Source organism: Salvelinus sp. IW2-2015, linkage group LG6.2, assembly GCF_002910315.2.
Source record: "Salvelinus sp. IW2-2015 linkage group LG6.2, ASM291031v2, whole genome shotgun sequence".
In the NCBI taxonomy this organism is placed as follows: domain Eukaryota; kingdom Metazoa; phylum Chordata; class Actinopteri; order Salmoniformes; family Salmonidae; genus Salvelinus; species Salvelinus sp. IW2-2015.
Genome location: NC_036846.1, coordinates 7,479,301 through 7,493,612, shown reverse-complemented (window position 1 = coordinate 7,493,612; position 14,312 = coordinate 7,479,301). Strand labels below are relative to the sequence as shown.

Here is a 14,312-nt window from a genome sequence, read left to right as displayed (position 1 = left end):
TCATTTGCATCACTGTCAATTACATCGTTTTATTTTGAAGGCTACACGCAAAGTCCACTATTGTGGCTAATCCTATTATTTATTTTTTTTAATATTTTTTTTAATGAACTGAAGGTCAATTTCAATAGGCGAACAAGTGGCTACCTAGCTAATACTTACAAGGATTCCTAAATCATTGCTAAGAATAGGGAAAATGACTGCAGTTTCTAGAGGTCATTGTTTTCAGGCTGGTTGTATTGGGGCTAGCTAGGTACCAAGCTAAAGTTAGCTACCCCAGAAGTTGCGGTCGAACAAATMATGCTTTATTACCAACGCGGAATTGTAAAAAACTTTGAGCCAATTTTATTACCATAAGCCTACTACATGCATTTCAAGGTAGCGTGTACAGTTTCAGCATAGACAATACGTAGCTATTACAAAAGTGCACATACTCAGACACACTGAGCGTTGATTGCTCATAGCAGAGAAAGCCATGAGAAGACAGATTTAGACATTGCATACAACAATTCCTTTCATATCCTGCTGTTCATAGAAATAACTCAATATACCAGATTCTCAGTTATCGCAGGAAACGAAGAGTGAGTTTGGGCAGGAAATCACAAAATTGTGTCAACCCATTCCCAATATTAAACCCTAGTGTGTTGGGCGTGSATTTTCCCTCTGAATTGATGATTGCCTGGGTGCTGCCAGCTAWYGGTAGGATTGAAATAAACCCAAATTTAAGGAAAACTGTTACGTACACTTCATTCAGTGACATATAGTACCAGTCAAAAYTTTGGACACACCTACTCAATCAAGGTTTTTTCTTTATTTTTACAATTTTCTACATTGTAGAATAATAGTGAATACAACAAAACTATGAAATAACACATAGGGAATCATATAGTAACCAAAGAAGTGGTGAACAAATCAAAATATATATTTGAGATTCTTCAAAGTAGCCAACCTTTGCCTTGATGACAGCTTTGCACACTCTTGGCATTCTCTCAACCAGCTTCATGAGGTAGTCACCTGGAAAGCATTTCAACAGGTGTGCCTCGTTAAAAGTTAATTTGTGGAATTTCTTTCCTTCTTAATGTGTTTGAGCCAATCAGTTGTGTTGTGACAACCCTGGAATGAGTAGGTGTCCAAACTTTTGACTGGTACTGTACCTTTTTTTGGACGAGACCGACAGACAAATTATCCTATTTACACTCTAGTCGTTTCAACKAGATACAGTTGAAGTTGGAAGTTTACATAAACCTACGTTGGACGTATTAAAACTCGTTTTTCAACCACTCCACAAATTTCTTGTTAACAAACTATGGTTTTGGCAAGTCGGTTAGGACATCTACTTTGTGCATGACACAAGTCATTTTTCCAACAATTGTTAACTGACAGATTATTTCACATATAATTCACTGTATTTCCAGTGGGTCAGAAGCTTACATACACTAAGTTGACTGTGCTTTGACACAGCTTGGGAAATTCCAGAAAATTGTGTCATGACTTTAGAAGCTTCTGAAAAGCTACTTGACATCATTTGAGGCAATTGGAGGTGTACCTGTGGATGTATTTCAAGGCCTACCTTCAAACTCAGTGCCTCTTTGCTTGACATCATGGGGAAATCAAAAGAAATCAGCCAAGACCTCAGAAAATAAATTGTAGACCTCCACAAGTCTGGTTCATCCTTGGGAGCAATTTTCAAATGCCTGAAGGTACCACGTTCATCTGTACAAAAAAATAGTACGCAAGTATAAACACCATGGGACCACGCAGCCGTCATACCACTCAGGAAGGAGACACGTTCTGTCTCCTAGAGATGAACGTACTTTGGTGCGAAAAGTGCAAATCAAGCCCAGAACAGCAGCAAAGGACCTTGTGAAGATGCTGGAGGAAACGGGTACAAAAGTATCTATATCCACAGTAAAACGAGTCCTATATCAACATAAKCTGAAAGGCCGCTCAGCAAGGAAGAAGCCACTGCTCCAAAACCGCCATAAAAAAGCCAGACTACGGTTTGCAACTGCACATGGGGACAAAGATCGTACTTTTTGGAGAAATGTCCTCTGGTCTGATAAAACAAAAATAGAACTGCTTGGCCAGAATGACAATTTTGTTTGGAGGGAAAATGGGGAGGCTTGCAAGCCAAAGAACACCATCCCAACCGTGAAGCACGGGGGTAGCATCATGTTGTGTGGATGCTTTGCTGCATGAGGGACTGGTGCACTTCACAAAATAGATGGCATCATGAGGTAGCAAAATTATGTAGATATATTGAAGCAACATGTCAAGACATCAGTCAGGAAGTTAAAGCTTGGTCGCAAATGGGTCTTCCAAATGGACAATGACCCCAAGCATACTTCCAAAGTTGTGGCAAAATGGCTTAAGGACAACAACGTCAAGGTATTGGAGTGGCCATCACAAAGCCCTGCCCTCAATCCTATAGAAAACATTTGACCCAAGTTAAACAATTTAAAGGCAATGCTACCAAATACTATTTGAGTGTATGTAAACTTCTGCCCCACTGGGAATATGAAAGAAATAAAAGCTGAAATAAATCATTCTCTACTATTCTGACATTCTACATTCTTAAAATAAAGTGGTGATCCTAACTGACCTAAGACAGGGATTTTTTTACCAGGACTAAATGTCAGGAATTGTGAAAAACTGAGTTTAAATGTATTTGGCTAATGTGTATGTAAACTTCCGACTTCAACTGTAGATTAAAAAAAAACATCTCTATGTCGCTTTAAGCAGATTCCTAGTCGACTTATCGCTGCATCATACCCTTTCCAAGTAAGCAGTAAGATATTTTAGCCTTAAAGCCTATCGGAAGTCAGCTGTGAGTATCGCTGAACAATAACATTGCTGCCCCCCCCCTTCCCTTCCTAAGAAACAGGATGTTATGGATTCTCCTTTAGGGATGAATGAAGGCATGAGTGGTCTTCACTGAAGATAAGCAGCAGGGTGTGCACAAGCCTTTGTTCCACACCCGATTCAGCTCTTCAAGCTCGGTTCTCTTAATTCKCTGACCTTGACTGGACTATGGGGTATAGCAACAGTACAAAGTTGCCACTAATTTCACTYCCACTACCTGCGGTTACTGTTCTTTCGCTTCCATCTATGATTTTGAGGCTTCTACCTTCATCCCTAACCGSCCTCCCACTCGTGTTGAGGAAGTAAACTAATCAATAAAACCTGTAAGAGGAAGAAAAAGCGGATGCTACTGCAACAACCAACCATTACCTCAACTGCACTTTAGTCAATATCTCTAGGTCACCATGTCAYCAGATAAAAGCAGAGTGCCTTAGGCTCAATGATACAGAATACATGTGCARTCAGACGCACGCAGGCCTGATACAACACTGACACACCACGAGTCATATCATCCTGTCTGATTCTGCAGCAGTCAATGTGACTCACCCTAGCCAGGAGACATCTGAATACAGCGTAGCTTTCATGCATTAGTTATTAACCCGAAACCTTGGTTACTTTTTGGGTTAAACAACRAATTGACCGACGTCCGTTTAATTATTTGAATTCCATTTTGCTCMGGTTTTTTCTATGTGCTCAATGCACAGTTTCTGTAGAGATCTCACATTTCAGGCTTAATCTGATTGATGTAGTAGTTTCCAACAGGCAAATTTTCCACAGTTAATTACCATGTTTTCTGCACTAAACTACAATGACCATAATCCATTGGTTGCCCGCCTACTTGTCCAGTCTGTGCTGAGCACTAAGCTATAATAATAGGTGTGGAAAAGAGACGAGAGAACGTGCGATCTAGAGGGCTGGAAAGCAGTTGCTTTGCGAGCTCTCTACCTGAAAAAACATGGCCTACATTGCCTTCAGAAAGTACTCATACKCCTTGACTTATTCCAACTTTTTTGGTGTTACAGCCTGAATTCAAAATTGATTAAATATATTGTTTCCTCACCCATCTACACACAATACCAAATAATGACAAAGTGAAAACATGTTTTGACATGTTAGCAAATTTATGGAAAATGAAATACAAAAATCTAAATGACATAAGTATTCAAACCCCTGGGTCAATACTTTGTAAAAGCACCTTTGGAAGCYATTACAGCTGTGAGTCTTTCTGGGTATGTCTCTAAGAGCTTTCCACAACTGGATTGTGCAACATTAGCCCATCATTATTTGCAAAATTCTGGTTTTAGATCATTGCTAAACCATAATTTTCAGGTCTTTCCATAGATTTAAGTCAAAACTAACTTGGCCACTCAGGAACATTCCCTGTCTTGCTAAGCAARTACAGTGTAGATTTGACATTGTGTTTTAGGTTATTGTCCTGCTGAAAAAGGTGAACACATCTCCCAGTGTCTGGTGGAACGTAGACAACCAGGTTTTCCTCTAGGGTTTTGCCAGTGCTTAGCTCCATTCCGTTTCTTTTTTATCCTAACAAACTCCCAKGTCCTTAACGATTACAAGCATACACGTAACATGAAGCCGCTACTACAGTGCCTTCGTTCGAAAAAGTATTCAGACACCTTCCCATTTCCCACATTTGTTACATTACAGTGTTATTCTAAAATGGATCTTAATTCTCAATCTACACACAATACCSCATACTGAGAAAGTGAAAACAGGTTTAGAAATTTTTGCAAATGTATTAAAAATAAACACCTTAATTTACATAAGCATTCATACCCTTTGCGATGAGTGCTCAATTTTGAGTAAGGTGCATCCAGTTTCCAWTGATCATKCTWGAGATGTTTCTACAACTTGACTGGAGTCCACCTGTGGTATATTCAAATGATTGGACATGATTTGGAAAGGCACACCTGTCTATATAAAAGGTCCCACAGTTGACAGTGCATGTCAGAGCAAAAGCCATGAGGTCGAAGGAATTGTCCGTAGAGCTCTGAGACAGGAATGTGTCCAGGCACAGATCTGGGGAAGGGCACAAAAACATGTCTGCAGCATTAAAGGTCCCAAAGAACAGTGGTTTCCATCATTKTTAAATGCAAGTTTAGAAACTGGCACCATCCCTACAATGAAGCATGGTGGTGGCAGCATCAGGCTGTGGGGATGTTTTTCAGGGACTGAGAAACAAGTCAGGATCGCGGGAAAGAGATCCTRAATGAAAACCTGCTCTAGAGCGCTCAGGACATTTGTAAAAAAAATAAAATAATAATAATTTTAAATACATTTTAGAAGGCTGTAATGTAACAAAATGTGGAAAAAGTCAAGAGGTCGGAATACTTTCCGAATGAACTGTATGCTTGGAAATATGGAGTGGTAATCAGTAATGTATTGGATTCGCCACAAACASAACAATGATCTTTGTATTCATGAAAAAAGTGAATTGCCTGGCAACATTTTTTGCAGTATTACTTTGCTTAGTTGCAAACAGGATGCAAGTTGGGAAATATTTTTTATTCTGTACAGGCTTCCTTTTCGCTGTCAATTAGGAAGTATTGTGGAGTAACTACAATGTTGTTAACTTCTTATGGCTGCAGGGGCAGTATTGAGTAGCTTGGATGAAAGGTGCACAGAGGTGCCCAAAGTAAACGGCCTGCTCCGCAGTCATAGTTGCTAATATATGCATAGTATTATTAGTATTGGATAGAAAACACTGAAGTTTCTAAAACTGTTTGAATTATGTCTGTGAGTATAACAGAACTCATATGGCAGGCAAAAACCTGAGAAGTTCCACTTCCTGTTTGGATTTTTTCTGYGGATGGTAGATTTTCAACCAAGCTCCCATTGAAATTACAGCGAGATATGGATGAGTTTTCTACGGCTTCCACTAGATGTCAATAGAACTTTGTCTGATGACTAATGTGAAGGGYGGCCGAAGGAGACAGGAATGAGTAAGCACTGCCATGAGGTCACCACGCGCGTTCACGTGAGAGGCAGCTCCGTTCCATCGCTCAACTGAAGTCAATATAATTCTCCGGTTGGAACGTTATTCAAGATGTATGTTAACAACATTCTGAAYATTGATTCAATACATCGTTTGACATGTTTCTACGGACTGTTACAGAACTTTTGGACATTTCGTCAGGTTTTAGTGAACGCGCTTTCCTGACGTTGGATTTGTATACCAAACACGCAACAAAAATAGCTATTATGGACATAGATGATGGACATTACCTGAAAAAACCGAACATTTCTTGTGGAAGTTGGAGTCCTGGGAGTATATTCCGACYAAGATCAGCAAAGGTAAGTGAAGATTTATAATGCTTTTTATGAGTTTTGTTGACTGCACAATTTGGGCGGGTAACTGTATGGCTTGCTTTTGTGGCTGAACGCTATTTTCAGATTATTGAATATTGTGTTTTGCCGTAAAGCAAATCTGGTGCAGTCCATGAGGAGATGCACTGCKGTACTTAATGCAGCTGGTGGCCACACCAGATACTGACTGTTACTTTGATTTTGACCCCCCCTTTGTTCAAGGACACATTATTCAATTTCTGTTAGTCACATGTCTGAGGTACTTGTTCAGTTTATGTCTCAGTTGTTGAATCTTATGTTCATACAAATATTTACACATGTTAAGTTTGCTGAAAATAAACGCAGTTGACAGTGAGAGGACGTTTCTTTTTTTGCTGGTTTGCTGAGGGCTTACCTGCCCCAATGCATAGTGCCAACTGTAAAGTTTGTTGGACGAATAATGATCTGGAGCTGTTTTTCATGTTTCAGGCTAGGCCCCTTAGTTCCAGTGAAGGGAAATATTAATGCTAGTGCATATGACATTCTAGATGATTCTGTGCTTACAAATTTGTGGCAACAGTTTGGGAAAGGCCCTTTCTTGTTTCAACGTGACAATGATCCCGTGCACAAAGCGAGTTCCATACAGAAATGCTGACAAGATCGGTGTGGAAGAACTTGACATGCATGCAGAGTCCTGACCTCAACGAATACCTTTGGGATGGATTGGAACGCCGACWGCAAGCCAGGCCTAAATCGCCCAACATCAGTGCCTGACCTCACTAACGCGTTTGTGGCTTAATGGATTCAAGTCCCCGCAGCAATGTTTCCACATATAGTGGAAAGCCTTCCCAGAAGAGTAGAGGCTGTTATAGCAGCAAAGGMGGCACCAACTATAATAACGCCTTTGATTTTGGAATGAGTTGTCCACATAATTTTGGCCACGTAGAGCATCTCTGCTGCACCTGCAACAACACGTCTGAATATCTGACATGTGCGCCAGTGTTAGACGATAAATTAGATTACAGTCCTTCGTGTCYATTTAAGTGTGTGTTGCTGGTAATAAGATTAAGGAATTAGACTATTAATCCACTTACCTCCACGCACACACTAAACCTCCCAAACACTGTAGTGTACACACACACAAACTTAGCCTATGACTCATGAGGCGAATAGTGATGGCACTGCAGTGGATAGTTGCCGTCTTACAGGCTCCTGACCAATTCTGCCATTTTGTGTGTTTTTACTCTGATCTTCATTTTGGGGTGCATAACGTTTCTGCCACATCCTATGATTGAAAACAGCTTCTGMACATCAGAACAGCGATCACGAACGTCAATTTTGATGGAGATTTCTACTAAAACAAGTCAGCAACTCTGGCAGTTATTCTTACCCCAGACCAGGCCTGATCCCCGGGACTTGAAAGAGAAGGGGGTTAAGAGAGGCAAGCAAGGTGGCGTCATTATTAGACTAAGTCGGCGAGCATCTAGACCGCCATTGCCCTCTGTTGTGTTGGTGAACGTAACTGAACTGTAATATCCTGTTTCTCGTAGTCGTGGCTGAACATGGACATTATACACCTCACTGGCTTTTCCATGCATCGTTAAGATCGGACGGCAGCCTCGGGTAAGATGAGGGGTGTCTCTCTTTTACCAACAGCTGGTGCAAAATCTCTAAATGTTAAAGAAGTCCCAAGTTCTTGCTCACCTCAGAAGCTGCAGATCAGACTATGTAACAAAAGCGTTCTATATTTTTCTGTATAGGGCCATTAGAAAACAAGAAAATGCACATCCAGAGGCAGCGTTTCTCAAGGCAAGTGATTTTAATGTAGAGAAACAAATCAGTTTGACCTKATTTTTACCAYCATGTCACCTGTGCAACTAGATGCAAAAAAATATATATTTAAAAAAAGAATTACTCTACGTCACCTTTACTCCACACACAGAAACCCATACAATATGACCATAACTCTATCCTCATGATTCCTGRTCACAAGCACAATAACTCAAAACAGGAAGTACCAGTGACACGCTCAATTACAGTAGTAATCCAATGAAGCACAGACTGGAATATGTTTACATGTTTCACATCAGTCACCGGCTTCATTAATAAGTGCATCGACGACGTCGTCCCCACAGTGACTGTACGTACATATCCAAACCAGAAGCTATGGAGGCAACATCCACACTGAGCTAAAGGCTAGAGCTGCGGCTTTCAAGGAGTGGGATACTAATCCGGACTTGTATGAGAAATCCTGCCATGACCTCTGAAGAGCCATCAAACAGGCAAAGCTTCAATAAAGGACTAAGATCGAATCCTACTGCACCGACTGACGCTCAAAAGTGGTAAAACTTGCAAACTATCACAGATTACAAAGGGAAACCCAGCCTCGGGCTGCCCTACCAGACGAGCTAAATGCCTTCCATGCTCGCTTCGAGGCAAGCGACACTGAACCACGCATGAGAGCACCAGCAGTACCGGACAACTGATCGCTCTCTATGTAGCCAATGTGAATAAGACCTTTAACCTTTTCACGCGTGAGTTCCAACTATTATTACCGGTCACCCCAGCGTGAGTTTTTTTATGCGTGTGATGTCAGAATGCACTCAATGTTCCAAAATGTGATTGTTACAGAACAGTTAACCCACGCTGCCCTCAAACCAAGGCATGCTGCCTGCAAATTATAGGCTGTTTCAACTTGTCAATATCAAATTATTTTCTAACCAGTTTTATTTTCTACCAACAYTTTGAATTGAGGTATGTTCTGCCTCATCATCATTCACATAGAAGTGATCAATTTCACTGATGCGGACAATTTACATTTGAGGCGTTACTGAGCAGGACAAACCTCTATTCGACGAGAGCCCAAGAACAAACTTTTCCTCCCTGGCACATTRTCCGGCTGGCGCCTGCATTGCCTTCACTACTAACAACTTTGGACATGTGTGAGTTCCTATCAAAGTAAGTTCCTTATTACGTTACCATTATAGTTTCTGTATYTAGTGTCGTCATTTCTACTGTAGCACACCGTATGCATGTATGGAGCATTATGTATTTACTGTTATATTCACATTTTCAAGTACTGCTGACAAATCATACATTGCATAGATTGTAATGGACATGTGTGTAAAATACTTTTTTTGAAGGTTGTACTYATTATGATGAGCTAATGCTAAGCTAATTGTCAGCTATATTTTTTGATATCATACAATGCATTCTGGTTGTCACACATGTCAGACCAAAGACGTTATAACAAAACGACGTTAAGTTCTCTAGGATAGGGGGCAGCATTCTGAATTTTGGATGAAAAGCATGCCCAAATTAAACTGCCTGCTTCTTGGGCCCAGAAGATATGATATGCATATAACTGGTAAATATGGATAGAAAACACTCAAAAGTTTCCAAAACTGTTAAAATAGTGTCTGCGTATAACAGAACTGATTTGGCAGGCGAAAACCTGAGAAAAATCCATTCTGGAAGTAGTTTTTTTTGTTGGTTTTGTAGTTTACTATTCAATGCCATTACAGTATCCATTGACTTAGGACTCAAATTGCAGTTCCTATGCCTTCCACTAGATGTCAACAGTCTTTAGAAATTGTTTCAGGCTTGTACTCTGAAAAATGAGGAAGTAAGAGCAGTCTGAATGAGTGGACCCTAAAGTGTCACAGAGCTTTTTCATGTGCGCGACCGAGAGAGTGCCTTTCTTGTTTACCTTTTATATTGACAACGTTATTGTCCGGTTGAAATATTATCGATTATTTAGGCTAAAAACAACCTGAGGATTGAATATAAACATAATTTGACATGTTTCTATGAACTTTACGGATACAATTTAGATTTTTTTGTCTGCCTGTTTTGACTGCGTTTGAGCCTGTGGATTACTGAAGAAAACACGAACAAAACTGAGGATTTTGGATATAAAAAGACTTTATCGAACAAAAGGAACATTTATTGAGAAAATGAATGTCTGCTGAATGCAACCATATGAAGATCATCAAAGGTAAGGGATACATTTTCTCTCTATTTCTGACTTGTATAACTCTTCTACTTGGCTGGTTACTGTATGTAATGATTTGTCTGCTGGGCTATGTTCTCAAATAATCGTAAGGTATGCTTTCGCCGTAAAGCATTTTTTAAAATCTGACACCGTGGTTGGATTCACAAGAAGTTCATCTTTAAACCTATGTTTAGGTTCAAAACATATGTTTTGTTTTCCGAATTTTTTATAATGAGTATTTCTGTATTTGAATTTGGCGCCCAGCAGTTTCACTGGCTGTTGAAGAGGTGGGACGCTAACGTCTCACGTACCTAAGAGAGGTTAAGGGTTACACTTTCAGAAATGAATGATGGTAGATCACACACCCCCTTCAACATGCATCCTGCAAACAGACCCAAATCATCTTGTAACCTTTCATAATCGCTTGACGCTAAAAAAACACACGGCGGGCGCGCACAAATACCCATCATCTGATAACTTACTGTAATTGCTATAAGCTAATTAATATCATGGTTTCTGTCAGCCAAGAATTAACTAAATATGACCGCTTGTGTTAGGTCACGCTTTCCTCAGTTAGTGCTACATTTTGCAATGTAACCTAAATTTTCCGGTTTGGATGAGAATTGTGTTATGCTGTCTCTACTTCTGTGTATGTCTGAACATTGCATACCAAAAAACAGCTGCTCACATTGAGGACATTACATTTTAAAAACTGTTTGTGCAAAATACTTGTGAAAAAAAAGTGTGGCCAGCTCAAACACTGACTGTTGCGTCAATCGTAACTGGACATTCTAAATAAGTGTTCTAATCACACCGGTTTGAGCGTACAAGGCCAGGACCACTGCAAAATTATCAGACCCGTGTGTTCGTACGTGTCAAAGGGTTAAAACAAGTAAACATTCCACAAGGCTGCAGTGCCAGACTGATTACCAGGACACGTACTCAGAGCATGAAAATACCAACTGGTGGGTGTCTTCACTCTTCCTCAACGTCAGCAAGACAAAGGAGCTGATTGTGGACTACAGGAAACGGAAGGACGAGCACACCCCATCCACATCGATGGGGCTGTAGTAGAGCAGGTCGAGAGCTTAAAAACTCTGTCCACATCACTAAGGAATAAAAATGGTGCACGGCAACKCTCTTCACCCTAAGGAGGCTGAAAAGATTTGGCATTGGTCCTCAGATCCTCAAAATGTTCTCCAGCTGCACCATTGAGAGCATGTTGACTGGCTGCGTCACCGCTTGGTATGGCAACTGCTTGACATCCGACCGCAGGGCGCTACAGAGGGTAGCGCGTACGGTCCAGTACATCATTGGGCCAATCTCCCTGCCACCCAGGACCACTATACCAGGAGATGTCAGAGGATGGCCCTAAAAATAGTCAGACTCCAGCCACCCAAGTCATAGACTGTTCTCTCTGCTATTGCATGGCACCGATGCACCAATTCTGGAACCAACAGGACCCTTTACAGCTTCTACCCCCAAGCGATAAGACTACTAAATAGTTAACCAAATAGCTACACAGACTACCTGCATTGACCCTCTTTGCACTAACACTCGACTCATCACATTCGCTGCTGCTACTGTTTATCTATCCTGTTGCCTGGTCATTTTACCCCTACCCTATCTATATGTACATATCTACCTCATACCCCTGCACATCGACTCAGTACTGGTACCCCATGTATAAAGCCAAGTTATCATTATTCATTGTGTATTTATTCTTTGTGTTATTATTTTTACATATTTCTCTGTGTTGGGCTCGTAAGTAACCATTTAACTGGTAGTCTACACCCGTTTACGAAGCATGTGACATAAAATGATTGCTTTAAAGACTATAACCTGTAGACAACTCATCTGGTCACACAAACATCGCCTGTAGAATATCAACAATCTCAGCTACTTCACAACAACTAACAACTGGTCTGTTAGTYTACACAGACACACTCGGGTGCTTTCCTGTTCCACCTGCACTGCATCACAGTGAAGGTCTCAGGGAGATCCCTTGTTGACTGTTATCAGACRGAGGAACACCTGCAACGGCACCAGACATGACTGATATACCCAAATGAATTCCAACATCACCTCACGGGAACAAGCAACAAACAGTGACCRAACTGCCTTCCTCGGCTAGACATGAAATACAAATGCGAATCATTACAACCCAATATACGGGGTTGGATCCTTCTTATTCAAAGCACATGTCGACAGTTCATCCCACCCAACCTTTTCCCTAACAAAACAAGTTCACTCAGGAACCACCGGAACAGGTTTGCTGACAGGGGAAAAACACCTGTGGGGGGGGATTCGACTTGAAGACCACCCCAACCACAGTTATATGCAGCCATACACATTCCATAACTGGTCATGACAAAAACAACCAAAAGCAATAGCAAACACATCTAATTAAATATGGTCAAGGGAGAACTTGTTCTTAGTTCAGGCTTTGGTTTATCTTATAATCCTTCACATGGGGAGAAAACATGGGACAACTCAACCACCCTTACCTGTATCGGGTGTAGTCAATACTGAATGCTTGCTTGTCCCCTCGTTTGAAGTGGGGCTGTTGTCACCACACTTCAGATACTATAACGACAAAAACAAAAACATAGGAGTTACCGCGAAGGTTTAACAGTGAAAATGTTAAGTTAAACACTCCAGTCTTGCTAAGTGGCTAGTCAAATGAGTTGCCCGGGAAGCACAAACCAAAAACGTAGGTTATTTTTGAACAACCAGCCATACTAACACGAAAAACACTTAACTAGCTATTATCGTTAGTCAGCAAGGACATTCATATGGCAATCGTGCCAAAATAAGTGTTTCGATTTTTTTGTATCTTCAAAATGTTATTTTGCTTAAATTGATAGGTTTAACAGCAAGTTGAATGAGGTCGATTGAGGCCAGGGTTATGTAAAATTCTAACAAAAGATCAGTCGGTGCATGGGTATTCAGGMAACGATGGCTATCTGGATTTTCAGATGGGTTTTCATCCAAACAGTAACAGTCACAGTAACTAGCTACATTGAGTAAATAAAYACAATGGAATACCGTCCGCTAGCTAGTTATGAATTAACGTTACAAGGATGCAGCAAGTGTATTTCTAAAACTCGCGGGCTAGWTCGTTTGGTTGACCAGTTAGCCACTGTTAGCTAACAAGAGGATTAGCTAACCAAGTTATCGTTAGCTGGCTAGCTTGTTTGACTAGTTAACCAGTTTACTATCCATCCGTGGTGTGCGTAGATTAGCACAAACTAGCTGGCAAGCTAACGTTAGTTGCTAACACACCGAGCAGTCTTGAGTTTGAATTTAAACGAACCTTTGCGCGCTGGTTAAAATGTTTGGTAGCTAGCTAGATAATAGGTCCTCTGCCTCCACTTGTGGTAGACACTGGCCTACTAGACATACTTCAAGCTGGCTATCTGTGTAGAGCGGAATTTGGGCGTTTTAACCCCAATCACGGGCATTGGAAAAGTCGTGCTGATCTGTGCCCCAGTGACCACTCCTTGACGACACTGCGGTTTYTGAAGTAAAACACTTCCAAACGATCCATTCAATAGCCTTGTATCTTTTATTTTACTTACATATCCGTCTCGTATTCTCGGCCTCTTCCCAACGTATTTATTTTATCCCCGTTTCTGCTTCTTCTTCTTCTTCTTCTTTCCTGGTTTCTCGGTCAAACTCGGTCGGAGCAAAGCAACGGGACAAATACATGGGGGCTAGAGGGCGGGCATAACAGATACATTTTACCGTAAATACGGATAACAGTTGGCCGAACAAGATTCCGCCCAAGTAATGGTGTCACACGTTGCAGAATGAATAGTCAGGAGCACACAGCACACTCGAAAATGTACTTCTCCACAAATATCCAACTGAATGGACATGAAAAAATAAATCTATATATATTCAATTGGTATGGGTTCAAAACTTGATGTTGAAGTTGTGAAATGTCCCAGACTCTCCCCCCATGTATCTTCTGCTTGGATAGTTTAATCTGAGCCACTGGCTTAATCCCATTCTTTAACTTTCATTTGTGGTTGAGTTGGATAAGTGAATCCAACATACTGTATCATTTGCTAACTTGTCAATAAGTTAATAGGCTATTTATTGCGTTTCAAAAGTGATATGGAATTGTTTTTGGTTGTCAAATATCATGTTT

General features: G+C 40.8%; 1 protein-coding gene across 6 annotated transcripts in view; it reads right to left on the bottom strand.

Moving 5' to 3' along the window:
* The window catches only part of LOC111965760 (catenin delta-1), a 41,263-nt gene extending 27,386 nt beyond the window's left edge, over positions 1 to 13,877 (bottom strand). For 3 of the 6 annotated variants that reach the window (XM_023990035.2, XM_023990037.2, XM_023990036.2), the window contains exons 1-2: positions 13,738 to 13,877; positions 12,664 to 12,742 (exon numbers count right to left, since the gene is read on the bottom strand). The gene's annotated coding sequence lies outside the window, so the exon portion shown is untranslated. The remainder of the gene's footprint in view (positions 1 to 12,663; positions 12,743 to 13,737) is intronic. The other 3 variants (XM_023990038.2, XM_023990040.2, XM_023990039.2) reach the window with 1 other exon arrangement.
* Between the last annotated feature and the right edge of the window lie 435 nt (positions 13,878 to 14,312).